Source organism: Mirounga angustirostris, unplaced genomic scaffold, assembly GCF_029215605.1.
Source record: "Mirounga angustirostris isolate CCGP_5_RB_7025 unplaced genomic scaffold, mMirAng1.0.hap1 SCAF_10, whole genome shotgun sequence".
NCBI classification, from domain to species: Eukaryota; Metazoa; Chordata; class Mammalia; order Carnivora; family Phocidae; genus Mirounga; species Mirounga angustirostris.
In genome coordinates this window covers 126560025-126574376 of record NW_026991718.1, presented here as the reverse complement: position 1 = coordinate 126574376, position 14352 = coordinate 126560025, and the positions used below count along the sequence as shown (strand labels likewise).

At 41.6% G+C, this 14352-nt stretch overlaps 1 protein-coding gene across 10 annotated transcripts in view; it reads left to right on the top strand.

The window, feature by feature from the left end:
• STAU1 (staufen double-stranded RNA binding protein 1) overlaps nucleotides 1–14352 on the top strand; it is a 91339-nt gene that overhangs the window by 30628 nt on the left and 46359 nt on the right. For 7 of the 10 annotated variants that reach the window (XM_064573334.1, XM_045885933.3, XM_045885932.3 and 4 more), the window contains exon 1: nucleotides 5794–5933. The gene's annotated coding sequence lies outside the window, so the exon portion shown is untranslated. Of the gene's footprint in view, nucleotides 1–709; nucleotides 799–5701; nucleotides 5934–14352 lie in introns of those variants that run through there. The other 3 variants (XM_054510154.2, XM_045885935.3, XM_045885934.3) reach the window with 2 other exon arrangements.

Sequence of the window (14352 nt, the reverse complement as noted above, 5' to 3'; positions counted from 1 at the left end):
ATGAACTGTCTGTTGCTATCTTTTACCCATTTTTCTATTGGGTTTTAATCTTTTTGTAATTCATAGGACATGTTATAATTCTTTACATGTTATAAAATTTGTCTTTCTGGGGCGCATGGCTGGCTCCATCAGAGGAGCCTGTGACTCTTGATCTCAGGGTCATGAGTTTGAGCCCCGCGTTGAGTGTAGAAATTACTTAAGTAAATAAAATAAACTTTAAAAATAAAATAAAGCTTGCCTTTCTGTGCTTCAGATGCAATTTTTTTCCAGTTTGTCATTTGCTTCTTTACTTCCCATGATTATATTTTATTTTCATGAAATCAAATATAACAATCTTTTCCTTTAAGTCTTCTGAATTTTGTGTTATAATCAAAAGGGTCTTCTCCACTTCTCCCAGAAACTCTTTTGGTACTTTTATGGTTTCCCTCTTTCCATTTAAATCCTTGATCCATTTGGCATTTTTCCAGGTGTAAGATATGAAGGATGGATTTAACTCTTTTTTCCCCACAGGTGTTTTGTAGTTGTCCCAAATCATTTATTGCATGAAATCTCTTATCTTCACCAATTTGAAATACCACCTTTATTGAATAATAAATGCCTACCTGTATTTGTGTCTATTTGGGAATTTCTCTTCTGCTGATTTGTTGAACTAATTAGACACTAATATCTAACAGGTTTTGTTTTTGTTTTTGTTTTGTTTTGTTTTAAGGTAAACTCTACACTCATTGTCGGGCTTACATTCATGACCCAGAGATCAAGAGTCGCATGCTCTACTGAGTGAGCCAGCCAGGAGCCCAGGTAACAGTTTTAACTAGTACGACATGATAATATGTTTATTACTTGGGCAGGCACTTTCAGAAATGTTTTCTTGTTAGTTTTTCCACAAGAAGACTTGGCTCATCTAGTTCCAAAATAAAGTCTTGCTTTTTTTTTTTTAATTAGGATCTCCATAGGGGCACCTGGGTGGCTCAGTCAGTTAAGCGTCTGCCTTCAGCTCAGGTCATGATCCCAGGGTCCTGTGACTGAGCCCCAGGTCAGGCTCCCTGCTCAACGGGGAGCCTACTTTTCCCTCTTCCTCTGTAGCTCCCCCTACTTGTGCTAGCGCCCTCTGTCTCTCTATCTGTCAAATAAATAAATAAAATCTTAAAAAAAGGATCTCAATATCTCTGATATCTTAATGATGCAGAGTCTTGCTAGTCAAGAACATAGCTTATATTTCTATTCAAGTCTTTTTCTGCATCCTTCTGTAGAATTTAAATCTTCTCTTCGTATAGATTGTGCATCGTTATTGTAAAATTTATTCCTAGGAATTTTCTTTTTTTTTACTGATTTGTAAATGATGTCTTTTTTTGACAAAAAGATGTCAAGATGTCATCATGATGTCACGATGTCAAGATGTAATGATGTCATTTCATCTTCTAAGATAAAATGCTCTCCCTCTAAGATGCTGAAATAGCCCCAGAGGAGCAGTCTACCTCAAATAATCCTGAGAATTACTGGACTAGCAAGTAGTTCTCAACTGTGTTTGCCCTTGCAACATATACTATGAGTGATTTTGACATACACCAATCAAACTTACAGGTGTTCCTTGTTTTTTTAGGGACTCTAGCACAAATGAGAGGCTGTGGTTCTTCAGTAGCTGATGGAAATGTATGTGTACAGGCACTGTCTTAGGGGCCAGGGACACCATGATGATCAAGACAGCCTGAGTCCCTGCTCTCATGGAAGTTGATCACATAGTCCTAGCCAAACAGAGCGAACTCAGCAGAAAATCAAATAATTATAAGGGTGCAATGTTCTGCTAAGGGGCCATGAGAGTGTAGCAGAGGTCATTCATCAGGTGTTAACATCCACTAACATCCACACCTGAGGCTTCAATTAACTCTCAAATGCTACCCACTCACACATTACATTTCCAGTTCTGACTCTCCTCTGAGCTCCAGACCTGCCATTTGCACTTCCCAACAGGAGGTGGAGTCTAATCCCCCTCCCTTTGGATCTGGACAGGCTTACGTCTCATTTGTAGCCAGGACACTACAGCAGACGTGACTCTATATGATGTCCGAGGCTAGGTCACATAAGGCAAATGCAACTCTGCCTTGCTCTCCGGGACATTCACTCTTGAAGCCTTCAGCCACCGTGTAAACAGTCTGACAGCCCTGAGGTCGCCATGCTGTGAGGAAGCCCATAGTAGCTCATGCAGAGGCCCCGTGGACAGTCTCTGAGGCTCCATGAAGAGGGAAAGGCCCGGCCAGCCCCCAGGTGTTCTATCACCCAGTGGTCCAGTTCTACATTAGAAACCCAAGTTAGAAGAGTCTAGCCAAACTCTTTCCGAATTCCTGACCCATGGATCTATGAGAGATGATAATATGATTACTGTTCTTTTAAGCCACTCCATTTGGAAGTGATTTGTTTTGTAGCAATAGTAACTAGCATCTGGGCCATGTGGTTTTGTACATTTTTTCCTCCTACTTGGAACCCTTTCTGCACCCCTTTTGCCTAGTTACCCTGTACATATTCTTCAGATCTTTGCTGAAGCACTGTCCCTAAACCTTGAAACCTGGGTTCATAGTGCCCTCATAATACCATGTACCTTTCTTTCCTGTACTCATCACCATTGCATTTGGAGATTCTCTGACCAGGGTCTGTCTTCCTGACAAGTCTTCAGCTCCACAGAAAAGCATGCAGTTACATAGTAGGCCAGGCGTGGTAAACTTAAATGTCAACAAGAACAGGAAAATAACATAAACAGAGAGACATGGGTAGGGTGGGGACTGCAGTGACATGAAAAGTATGTGCCCACCTATAGGGTGTAGCTGTCACTCTGCAGGCTCTGTGCAGCCAAATCTGCCTCATTTTTAAAGAGCTGATACTAACCCAGATGATTATTACTATTATTTTTTAAAGATTTTATTTATTTGAGAGAGAATGCGCATGCGCACATTCACACAGACGGGGGGTGGGGGTGGGGGGGAGGGGCAGAGGGAGAAGCAGACTCCCCATTGAGCAGGGAGCCCGCAGTGGGCCTGGATCCCATAACCCTGAGATCATGACCTGAGCCGAAGGTAGACGCTTAACCAACTGAGCCACCCAGGTGCCCCCAAACCCAGGTTATTACGTAAGTGTTAGAATGATAGCAACTAATTAAAACTAGAAACACAGATGAAAGAAAAAGGAAGAAAAACAACAACAAGCTGAAGATTTAATACTCCTTAGGGTTTTTTTTTGCGGGGGGGGGGGTGTTTTTGTTTTTCCCTCGGGTCAGCACAGATCAAGCACAGGGCTACAGATTGGTCAGACAATACATATGACCCCTTCAGGTTCAGGTGGTCCCCAGCCACCTGACCACAGGGCTGTTCTCAGCACTCCTTGTTTTTTGAGAATGACTCTGAACTCGCTTTGTGTAATCAAGGAATTGTATTTAACTGAGGCAGAGGTTAGCTGTGGGGCTGACTGGGTTCAGGAGTGGGTCACTTAGATTTGTTTTCTCTCTTTGTATTGTGAGTTAAATTCTCTTCTAAGGGCCTGCAGACTTCTTGACTCTTGCCAATAATAAAGGAATTATTTATTTTTCTTAGAGATGAAGGTGGAAATAAGAAACTGTAACCATTAAGTGCCTGCAGACTTCTTGACTCTTGCCAATAATAAAGGAATTATTTATTTTTCTTAGAGATGAAGGTGGAAATAAGAAACTGTAACCATTAAGTAAATTACACTAAATTCTGTGTTCCTTCCTAGAATGTAAATTATATACATTTATAATAAGGAATGGGAACATGCAAATCAATAAAAACCCTGTGAGAAGTTGATTTTTATCTAAAAAAAAATTATACTTCATGTTATCTATGTATCTATTAAAAAATGGAAAAAGAGGTATCAAGCCATGAAAAAACATGGAGGGAACTTTGCATATTCCTAACAGGAAGAAGCCAATCTGAAAAGGCTACAGACTGCATGATTCCAACTATATGACATTTCTGAAAAAGGCAAAATATGGAGTTGGTAAAAAGATCAGTGATTGCTAGGGGTGAGGGGAGGAAGGGGGAGGCAGTACCCTAAGAACATGTGACCCCTGGAATGACACATGATCGGTCACTAGCAAGAGCAGATCGCAGCTTAGGCTGCTCACAGCAGCACGCTTAGAACTTCACAACTCTAAAGAGAGTCCTATCACTCTTCAGATGGGGAATATGAGACAGGGTATCAAGCTCTACTGATTCTCATGTCCACTGGGTAAGATAGGAAATTGTTCTTCTTTAACTAAGGGGGAAACTGAGGCCCAGCTGTATCAGGATCCAAATTGTGGAATAAAATCCAAAATTGGGATTAGGGAAAAAAAAAAATAGAGGGATCGCCCCTTCAATATATGGAAGGAGGGAAATAAGTGGAGACTGGAAGTCATCTGCCCGTCACTTGGGTCCCCACAGGTGATAGTAAAATGGGTCAGAACATCCCCTTCTACCTTTACACCTCTGAAGAAATTGTGTGGGGACCTCAGCTTTGAGTTTAGAGAAACCCCTCTGTGTCCGCTCCTTTACCCAGTGAGCTATGGGGTCGACTGCTTAGAAGTTAGAAAGAGAAGACAATTCTCCTTTAGCAGAGGGCTGGACAATATCTGACTGTTGCTTACCACTGTCTTGGACTGGCACTAACTGGACAGTGAAAGTCCTTTGACTGTTCTTGATGTACCGAAATTCAATCTCATTGCATTTTACAAGAAGCAGAGTAAGGGGGCCTGGTCCAGAGAAAAGTGTCCTCTGGGCCAGGGGCAAGGTCCCAAAGCCATGTTTGGAGAGGCCCCTTCAGCCACAGGACCTCATATCATGAACTTATGCAGATTAAACTGCATTGCCTTGGCAAGAAAGATTGAGCAATAGCTAGATTGAAAGATACCGAGAAAGATAGGCAGAGAGAAAATAAACCATTTTTAAATAGTGGGGAAGTAGTCCCAGAGTGAGCAGGAAAGAGGACGCCTGGGCATCTGCAGCTCTTCCCCTCACTCACTGTTTCCTGGACCTCTCACAATGCGCACATTATTCTTTGCTGAGTGTGATTCTGGAAGTCCGAAATTCCCCACCATTAACCCCAACCCCCCTAAGACCCCTTTAGTTTATCCAGAGCTGGGTGAAAGAAAGAGCAATCTGGCACTTCTCGCCCTCTGACTATAAAAATAACTGGTTTTATTTATTATGTGCTTCCCCCACTAGAACGTAAGCTCTCTGAGGGCAGGGATTTTTGCCTCTCTGTTCACTTCTATATTCTCAACTCTTGGAGCAGTACTTTGCACACAGCAGACGTTTAATAAACATTTACGGAAGGAGAAACTAAAGGAAGGAGCGAAAGAAGGAACGGAGGCGGAAAAGGAAGGACAGAGAGGAAAACGGGAAGAACGACGGGAGGGGGGCGGAGTTAAGAAGGTCGGCCCAGCCTCGTTGCGGGTCCCCGGGCAGCCCTCAACTCCCAGCAGAACTACAACTCCCAGCAGGCCCCGGGGACCCGGGTGGGCCGCCGCGACCCGGCCCGACCAGGCTCCAGCCCACCAGGCTCCCGGAGTGCCTTGCGAGAGCAGGCGCCGTCGCAGCGCCCGCCGGGACTTGTGGTTCGGACCGCGGGTGGGGGTGGGGCCGGGCATGGAGGCGGGCGGGGGCCGGGGGCGGGCGCAGGCCCCTCCCCCGTCACTTCCTGCGGGGCTGCGGGCGCCGGAGCGGCTCTTCAGCGTTTGCGCCGGCGGCCGCCGCGTCTGGCTTGGCTCCCCCTTCCTCTGACCCCCTCCCCCCGGCCCGGCGGCGCCCGCCTCCTCCGCGGCCACTCCGCCTCTTCCCTCCGCCGTTCCCTTCCTCCTCTCCCTTCTTCCTTCCCCTCCTCGCTTTCCCCGGCGCCACCGCCGCCGCCCAGGACTGCCGGCCGGGGGACGAGCTCGGGGCAGCAGCCAGGTGAGGCGGCCGGGCCGGGCCGGGCCGGGCCGGGCCTGGCGGGGCCCGCGCGGGCGCCGCGGCCGCGGGGAGGGGGGCGGCGGGTGGGGCCTAGGCCTCGGCGGGCCCGCGCGCCTGGCCTTCTTCCCCGGGCCTCTGTCCCGCCCGCGGGGCCTTCCCGGAGGAGGCGGGTCCTCCCGCGCCCCCCGCCTCGGGGCGCCCCGCGGCCTGGACCCCAGGCGCTCCAGCTCGTCCACCCCTTGCTGGGGCAAGAAACAGGTGCCACGCCGCCTTTCCTAATTCCTCCTCGTGCGTGGGGATGCCGAAGTTATTCCTGGGGCGGGGGATGGGGAGGGGGTCCCCGCTTCAAGTCCCTGAGATCCGGAGCGTCTAAATCTCCGCAGCTGGATCTGGAGCGTAGTGGTTACGAGCACAGCCCAGGTGTCCAGCACGGGTACAAACCCCAGCGCTACTCCCTTAAGCAAGTCACTTAAACTCTTTGTGTCTTGGTTGGAAATAGGGGCTAATGCGGTTCCTGCCTCTTCAGGCTGTTAAGGTTCCGTGAAATGGGGCGTGTGAAGCGCTTATCAGAGTGCCAGACCCACAGCGTGTCCCAATAAACCGTCTGCATAATTTATTAGCGTGATATTAAGGTATAATTTAATGGGTAAAGTGGGATACAAGTTGACCTACCTACCCGTTTGGGTTTTCTTTGAAGCAGAAATATTTAGCGTGCCCACCGCCAGCGCCCGGGCTTTTGTTTTGGGTTGTTAACATCTGAAAGGGGCGTACGTTTAATTGGGACACTCTGTAAGTAGGCAGACTGTAAAAGATGCTGTTACTTCCATCTCCTCCGCTGAGCCAGCTACAAGATTTTCACCAGCTCCCTCGGTATGGGCAACCTGTCTTTTTTTTTTCTGCCATCATCCGGCTTCTTGTTGTCATTTCATTTCTGGGAAAGTTGCTGGCAGAAGCTTTCCTTGAGTTCAGCAAACCTTTCTGGAGCACTTGCTCTGTGTCAGGCTCTGGAGGGGGCGGTGTAGGAAGCTGGCAAAAAATATGTCTGTCCTTTCTTGCGCTACATTTCTAACTTCTAACTTTTTTTCACTGCAGCTTTGCTTTTATTCCCTCCGTCCCTGTTGGCCGACTTTCCTTTTAAGCCCTTGCCCCACCTCCGTGTTGCAGTATTGCTTATGTGGAAGTTTTCTCCTGTTCCGGCGAAGATGTGTGCTTCAGTCTGTTCTGCTTCTGTTCTCTGGCTGTGGGGACGTTTTTAAGGTCACTCTTCCCTTCTGCTTGTAGCTTTAATTGTTTAGAGGGTGGGGGAAAGAGAGTTAATCCGGGTTTTTGATTGATCTTGATCTTTCAGGAATCGGTGTGCTTACCAAATATAAATTACATTGCTCTTTGTTGAAGTAAAAACTAAAAATACAGTTGGATTGTAGGGGGAGCAGTTTCGGTCCTCCTGGTGACAGGTGGGATTTTTAAAACAGCAACTTTATTTAAAGATACTGAGTTTCTTTTAATTCTTTACCTAGTTGTATATGTGTACTTTTCCTTAAGGAAATGCAACTCATAGAGGTTCAAATTTACAAACAAGTAGTGCGTGTGTGTTTGCTCACCTGAATGATCCTCCTATATTGTAGAGTTGTTTTAGGTAATAAATGTCTTTACTGAATTTAAAGCTGTTTTGAATTACACCTGTCTCTTGATTACATGTGATATAAAGTGGCCTGTTGACATTTTTCTGTAATTTTCTGACAGAGCCTTACCGTCATTTCTAGTTTAAAATCTTTGGTTGGATGACTCTTCAAAACACCTAAGAAATAGCTGTACAACACGCATGTCTTCTGCCACATCGAAAATTGTAGTGTTGGGGAAATGATGTTTTAATATTGCCGTCGATAACCTTTTTAAAAAACTCTTTATTATGGAAAACATGAAAAATTGGATAACTGTAGAGAACCCCCATGTATTGGTCACTTAGCTTTGACAATAATTAACTTGTAGCCAAGGTCATCTTGTTTCATGAAGTACCTCCTCCCCCAAACTGGGTTATTTTGAAACAAATCCTAAACATCATATAATTTTACAAGATCATCTCAGACTGTTAATCTGTCACGGAATTTACTTTTAGTGGAATCATAGTTCTCATTTTGTTTATTGGTCTTCTCATCTCTGTTTACACATGATTACTATACAGCAGGAAAAAAAATGAGTGGCCAAATTAGCTCTTGGTTCAGTGCTTATTCCATTCAGTCATGTCCAAAATATTGCCTTGCTTTTTTGTGTACAAAAGCAACAGTTCTTGAGCTGTTAGTGGTTATAATTGAAAAGGAATCAGAAATACAGATATCCCTAAGCCTGTTTTGGTGGAGACCTACTTGTTAAACCACTTACAATGGAGAATAACTTTGTGTCAAAATTAAACTACAGTTAATAATTCATAATGAAACTTTCAAAGTTTCTTTACAGTAGGTGTGTAAATATGCTGCTGTCACATTAGGTTAAGAATTAAGCAAAGGATATTTGATTTCAAAACTTTGTTGTAGAATTATTTTTAGTAAGTATGAATGAATTTCAGAGCCTAGATGCTCATGTTTTTCTTCCTTGTCTGAAAAGCGATTTCTCCTAGAATTGAAGTTGACAGGAATATTACATTTGTCATTGTTACTTAATTTTTAAATTTCTGGTCATGGGCTGTTCACAGCTTTTCGACAATTGTAATTTACTTTTAGATAATTGTAATTTCAATTATGTAGGTTTACTTTGCGCTTGATCAGGTGTAGTGAAAACGTATGTTATGTTTTACTACAGTCTGGGAGATGGAGAGGGCTGTGCATACCTCTTAAAATTAGAAAAAAAAATCTGGTATCTAAGAAAGGGCACAAAATGTGCTTTATTTTAAAAAATGCTTAGTGCTTCCCAGGAGGCTTAAAGTCAAACTTTTTTAAGTATTTGGAATTGTTACCATAAATACAGTTTGTTCAGACTAAATTGCTCTCTTTTAAGATTCAGCCAGAAAACCCATGTATATACAGATTATTTTAAGTTTAGAAAGGAGTATGACTCATAGAACTTTCCCCCCTCATTTCTGAAGTCTTATCCATTAAATTATTCTGAGTGTAATCGTTAAACGTTGGCCTGTACTGTGCTGCTTCATCCAGTCTCCCCTCAGTAAGACAATGAAGATATTTAATAAAGGAGGCACAGAGTGGCTCTCTCAGCTTGCAGGGCAACTTTCTCTCTTGCCCTTTTACTGGATGGAGTGAAAGTGAAATTCACCAGCATAAAAATGAAACTTTCGTGAAAAAAGCATCGTTTAGTTGGATGTCAGTAAGTCAATTCCAGGGACCTTGTTTTTATGAGCCTCCACACTGGATCGTCTTACTCACTGTCATATTTAGTGGCACAGAATTGCTCAGGTTGGGGAAATGTAAATTCTTCCCCCTTTTAAATGAGAGCTTTCAGAAATGTTGAGAGAATTTTATGACAAATTTTGTTTCACACTAGACCTTTTGCTTCACACTAAACCTAAACAGGTTGTTTTAAATTGTAAACTTTTGGTGACAGAGACCTTTGTAGCTAACATGCTTCTAGTATAATTTTCTTTTTTTTTTTTTTTAAAGATTTTATTTATTTATTTGAGAGAGAGAGAATGAGAGAGAGCACATGAGAGGGGGGAGGGTCAGAGGGAGAAGCAGACTCCCTGCCGAGCAGGGAGCCCGATGCGGGACTCGATCCCGGGACTCCAGGATCATGACCTGAGCCGAAGGCAGCCGCCTAACCAACTGAGCCACCCAGGCACCCTCTAGTATAATTTTCTATATGAGCTTTTCCTTAAATAAAACCTCATTAAAATCAAGATTTAGCATTTATCCCGTTCCAGAAAGTGTAATTTATGAGTTAGAGGGCGCCTGGGTGGCTCAGTCGTTAAGCGTCTGCCTTCGGCTCAGGTCGTGATCCCAGGGTCCTGGGATCGAGCCCCGCATCGGGCTCCCTGCTCAGCAGGAAGCCTGCTTCTCCCTCTCCCACTCCCCCTGCTCGTGTTCCTGCTCTTGCTGTGTCTCTGTCAAATAAATAAATAAAATCTTTAAAAAAAAAAAAATTATGAGTTAGAGATTGAATGAGAAGACATGTTATTTGCTATCCTTATTTTTCCCTGACATTTTATTACGAAAATTTTCAAACATATAACCAAGTTTAAAGAAATTTACTATATGCCTCTGTATCTACCACCTGCTCTCTGCCATTGACATTTGGCTCTACTTGTTTTATCAGGTCTGTTCCATTTGTCTGTCTCTTTGAATTCATTAGTCCATTTTATTTTTCCGTACATTTCAAAATAAATTGCAGCATCAGCACACTAAACACTTGAGCATACGTAGCCACCACAGTGAATTTTAACCAACTGAGCCACCCAGGCGCCCACCACAGTGAATTTTAAGTGAGGCAGCTCTCTAAGGTGTTTCTAGACCTTTAAAAGCCAAGGGCTTTGTTGATTTGTTTGTTTCCAATTTTGCTTTGACTCCAGAACTGTTTGCTTTTTTGAAGAAATGTTTAATGAATTTTTGCGATAAGGTGTGCTTATGTGTAAATCAAGTATTACAAAGCTTGAATAATGTTGGCCAAATCCTTTGTTCTCACCTGCTAAGGAGATAATAGGATTACAAATATATAGCTATGTTGATCTTAACAAATACTCCTAGATGGATGGCTTGGAGATCTGTTTTGTGACAGTTTAATGCTCTGAACTAGAAAACCTTACCAAAGAAAATTATTTATTATTTAAAAAATGGTAAAATGAGGAAATTACTACAAAGAACTTAATTTTTTTTTAATATGTACATTCCCAAAGTAGTGAATAAGGTTGATATAAAAGTGATTTATGTCACCAGATAAGAGGAGGTAGAAACAAATTCTCTGCAAACTTAATTTTATATTTTCTGGAATTATACATGTTCCTTTATTTGTTAAAGGAGTATATTCAGGGGGCTCCTTCAGAGTATATTTACTGAAAGCAAAAGTAGGAAAATCTGTCCAAGAAAGTATTTGCTTTCGATTAAAAATTAGTCTTCTCAATATTAAATTTGTAGCCCATCTGCTTTTGTTTAATCTGGAATCTAATTTGGGGGAGAAGTGTGATGACTTTGTGAGTTTATAACAGTAATGAAGCAAACCAGGCTATTTTATTATATGATACAGAGGTCATAATTGTTCTAGAAGATTTTTGTTAGTCTACCAGACTACAAAATCTTAAAAAAAAATTTAAGTGCCCTGGGGTCTTTGCCTAAATGGAAAGGATTGTTCATTAGATTATCTCTATATTTGATGTAGCTTTAGAACTGGTTGCCCAGTGAGTGGGTTGATTTTAGTCAGCATGTTCTCTGTTCCCATTTAAAATGTTTTTTACAAGTGATGTGTAGCTATAAGTTTATATTTATAGATGTTTATGTAGCTGAGGACAGGATTAGTAAATTTGCTGGATGATAATACTTGCTACTATTTATTGAGCTCTTAACCATGTGCTAGGTAGGTTAGGATTACAGGGTGAGGGTTACTTGATGCAGGAAAGGAATCTGAAGGGTCAGATTGAATTTATCTAATGATGTAAAAGCTGCTGTTCAGCGAGCTCTTCCTTGGTGCTAAGAGTTGAAGTAGACACTTTATTTTGTATTTCTGATACTGGAAAACGTCTTTGCAGATGTCTGTTCATAGTGGCTGTGGATACTGAGGCCTGTCTGGGAGGCCAGGTAACTGGAGTGGGGTTCTGAGCTCTTTCCATTGAACCAACTTCATCTCTAATTATGCTCGGGTGCTTTTTGTTTAGGGTGATTTTTTCTGTGTGTCACCATAGCTAGAATGATTTTTTGGTCACTAGAACTTCAGACCAATTTGAAAAAAGTCTGTTTCAGTAATACTCAGTTTTTAAAATGAACTCGATTCATCATTCCCTTGAAATAGACTTACCGTGTACTTTTGTTTGTTGTGATAGATTGCTACAGCCACATTAAAACTTGTAGGTTGATTCAAAGGTTTGTGGGGGGCGGGAACTACTTAGAAGTAAATCGGGAGGAGGATATTTCATTAACCTGTGTGTTGTAGGAGGCTGTCCCCTAAGTTATTGCTATAATCCTTCATGAAGTTAATTAAAAATGATTTATGAACTATAGACAAGGTTGTTGCTAAGAAAATTAGTTTCTTTAGAATTATAATATTCTACTTTATTGGATATGCATTAACTAAACTTATTTAGTTTAAGTTTAAACTTAACTAAACTTAAGTAAACTTTAGTAAACTAAAGTTAAGTTTAGTTAGTTTAATAAAGTTAAGTTTAGTTAGTAAGTTTAATCTTAAACTTAAATCTTAAACTCAAGTTTAAACTTAACTAAACTTAAGTAAACTTTAGTAAACTAAAGTTAAGTTTAGTTAGTTTAGTAGACTAAAGTTAAGTTTAGTTAGTAACTTTATAGGGCTCTCTGGTTGTTGTCCTCTTTGCCTCCCAGCCATGTCTAACATCTGTTTCCTTGCTGATGGTATTGGAAATATTTCATGTAACTTTCTGTTTGGTATTAAACTGCCTCCTGAACAGTTCCTTTTTTACTTTCTTTGAATCGGTGATCTCCTGAATAGGAAGCCTCTTTGGTTCTCCACCCAGGCAGTAGTCCTCTCTTAATGGCTAGTTTTAAGAGGCTAGATCAGTGAAATTAAACCTGCCCATTGGATTTGGGGTTTTCATGAGACGGTGTGTGAGTTTCCGTTCTGTGTTTTAACCTCAGCCTAGGTGACCATGTAGTCTGTAATGACGTACGTGTGTCTCATTAATCATGAAAAGGTGTCGGAAATGTGTCTTTTCTGGGGATGAAGTGAACACATGCTGCTTCTTAAATTGTCTATATTGGCTCCCCTCAGGCACGAGCTTTTTGATCTAACTAGATCTTGTCTGATTCTCTCACAGTTTTGCTTTTTGAAGTCCATGCTTTCTATAGATTAAAATTAACTGAGGCATGAATTTTCTACTCTTGCAGATTCCACCCTGATACAAACAGGGCCATTGTCTGCTGATGCCATTGTGATTTTGTACAAAATGCTAGGCAGTCCTTTCCTCTGTCAGAAAGAAGATAATTTATATGTAATGATAAGTCTGATTATTCCTGGAGGCTTATGTTCTTTGTTGCACAATTTAACCAACCTGCTCATTGAAGCTCTATGACCCTTCACCTAGATGACAGTCAAATAGAGTTAGGTAAATAAATTCCCTTTTTGTTTGTAGTATAGTGAACCTTTACAGTCTGGAACATTTAGAGTATGACTACTGCTGGGTACTGATTTCCCTGTTAACAGAATTTACCTATTTAAGCACCAAACATAAAAAAAGAATAAAGTAATTTTTTTTAATAAAGTTCTTTCTAATTTTGCTGTTTTTTCTTTCTTAAATAGTGTGTTTCATATATGACTTATGTCATTTTATAAAATCAGTTCCAGTATACCCTAAGAAAGTGATGTTTAACAACTAACTTTGGTATGGAATATCACACTTTACAAGCATTTCACCTGTATTACCAGCTAATCCATTCAAGCAGTACAGTTACTTTATTAATCCTATGAAATTGGTGGTAGTGACCCCATTTAATATAGTAAAAGGTTGAAGCCTCTTAACATATCAAATGAAGCATTTACTATTCAGCTCAGCACCAGAGTTGGACCCAAACTCAGATCTCCAGCCAAGACTTTCCTCCACCATAACCAAACAGACCCCTGTGCTAGCTGGTTTGCCCTTATCCTAAATCAGCATTTTGCAGCCAAGGGGTCTTTTTGTTCTACTTGTCTTCTTTAGTTATGAGGTGATGTGTATTATAAATGATTTGTTACTGTGAGTTAAAATGCCACTGTGAATTATTTACTAAATTTGTGTTAGGTTCAAGGTTATTCTTGTACAATTCCACAAGGACAGGGACTGTATCTTATTTATGCACTGCCTTCTCCCCAGTGTCTAAAATACTGCCTGCAAGTATTAGGTGTTCAATAATTTTTTGTTGAGTGAATAAAGCAATGAATGTAATTCATTCTTTTGCATTCTAGTATGTTTTCTTGAGTGGGAAGGTAAGGGAGTTGGGCTTAACCCCCAGTCTGTCTTCTCTGCCACTGCTTGGAGAAAGTAAGTGCTATATAGCTAGACTAGTAATAATCATGAGGGTTTTGGATTATCATTTGAAAATAGTTGGGGGATTTCAAAAGCTGCGTTTGGTCACGGGAGTGTGAATGTGTATATGAGTGTCAGCTATCCTTGTTTTGTGTGAAAATGTCTAAAATCCAGATGGTTACAAGCTGCTGTATTTCTCCCCCCTCCTCCTTTTTCCTTTGCTGTAGAGTTGTTGTGGTTGTTTCTTACTGTTGTCATTGTCTGACTCTAGCAGCTCCTTTTTTCCATTTTATTTAT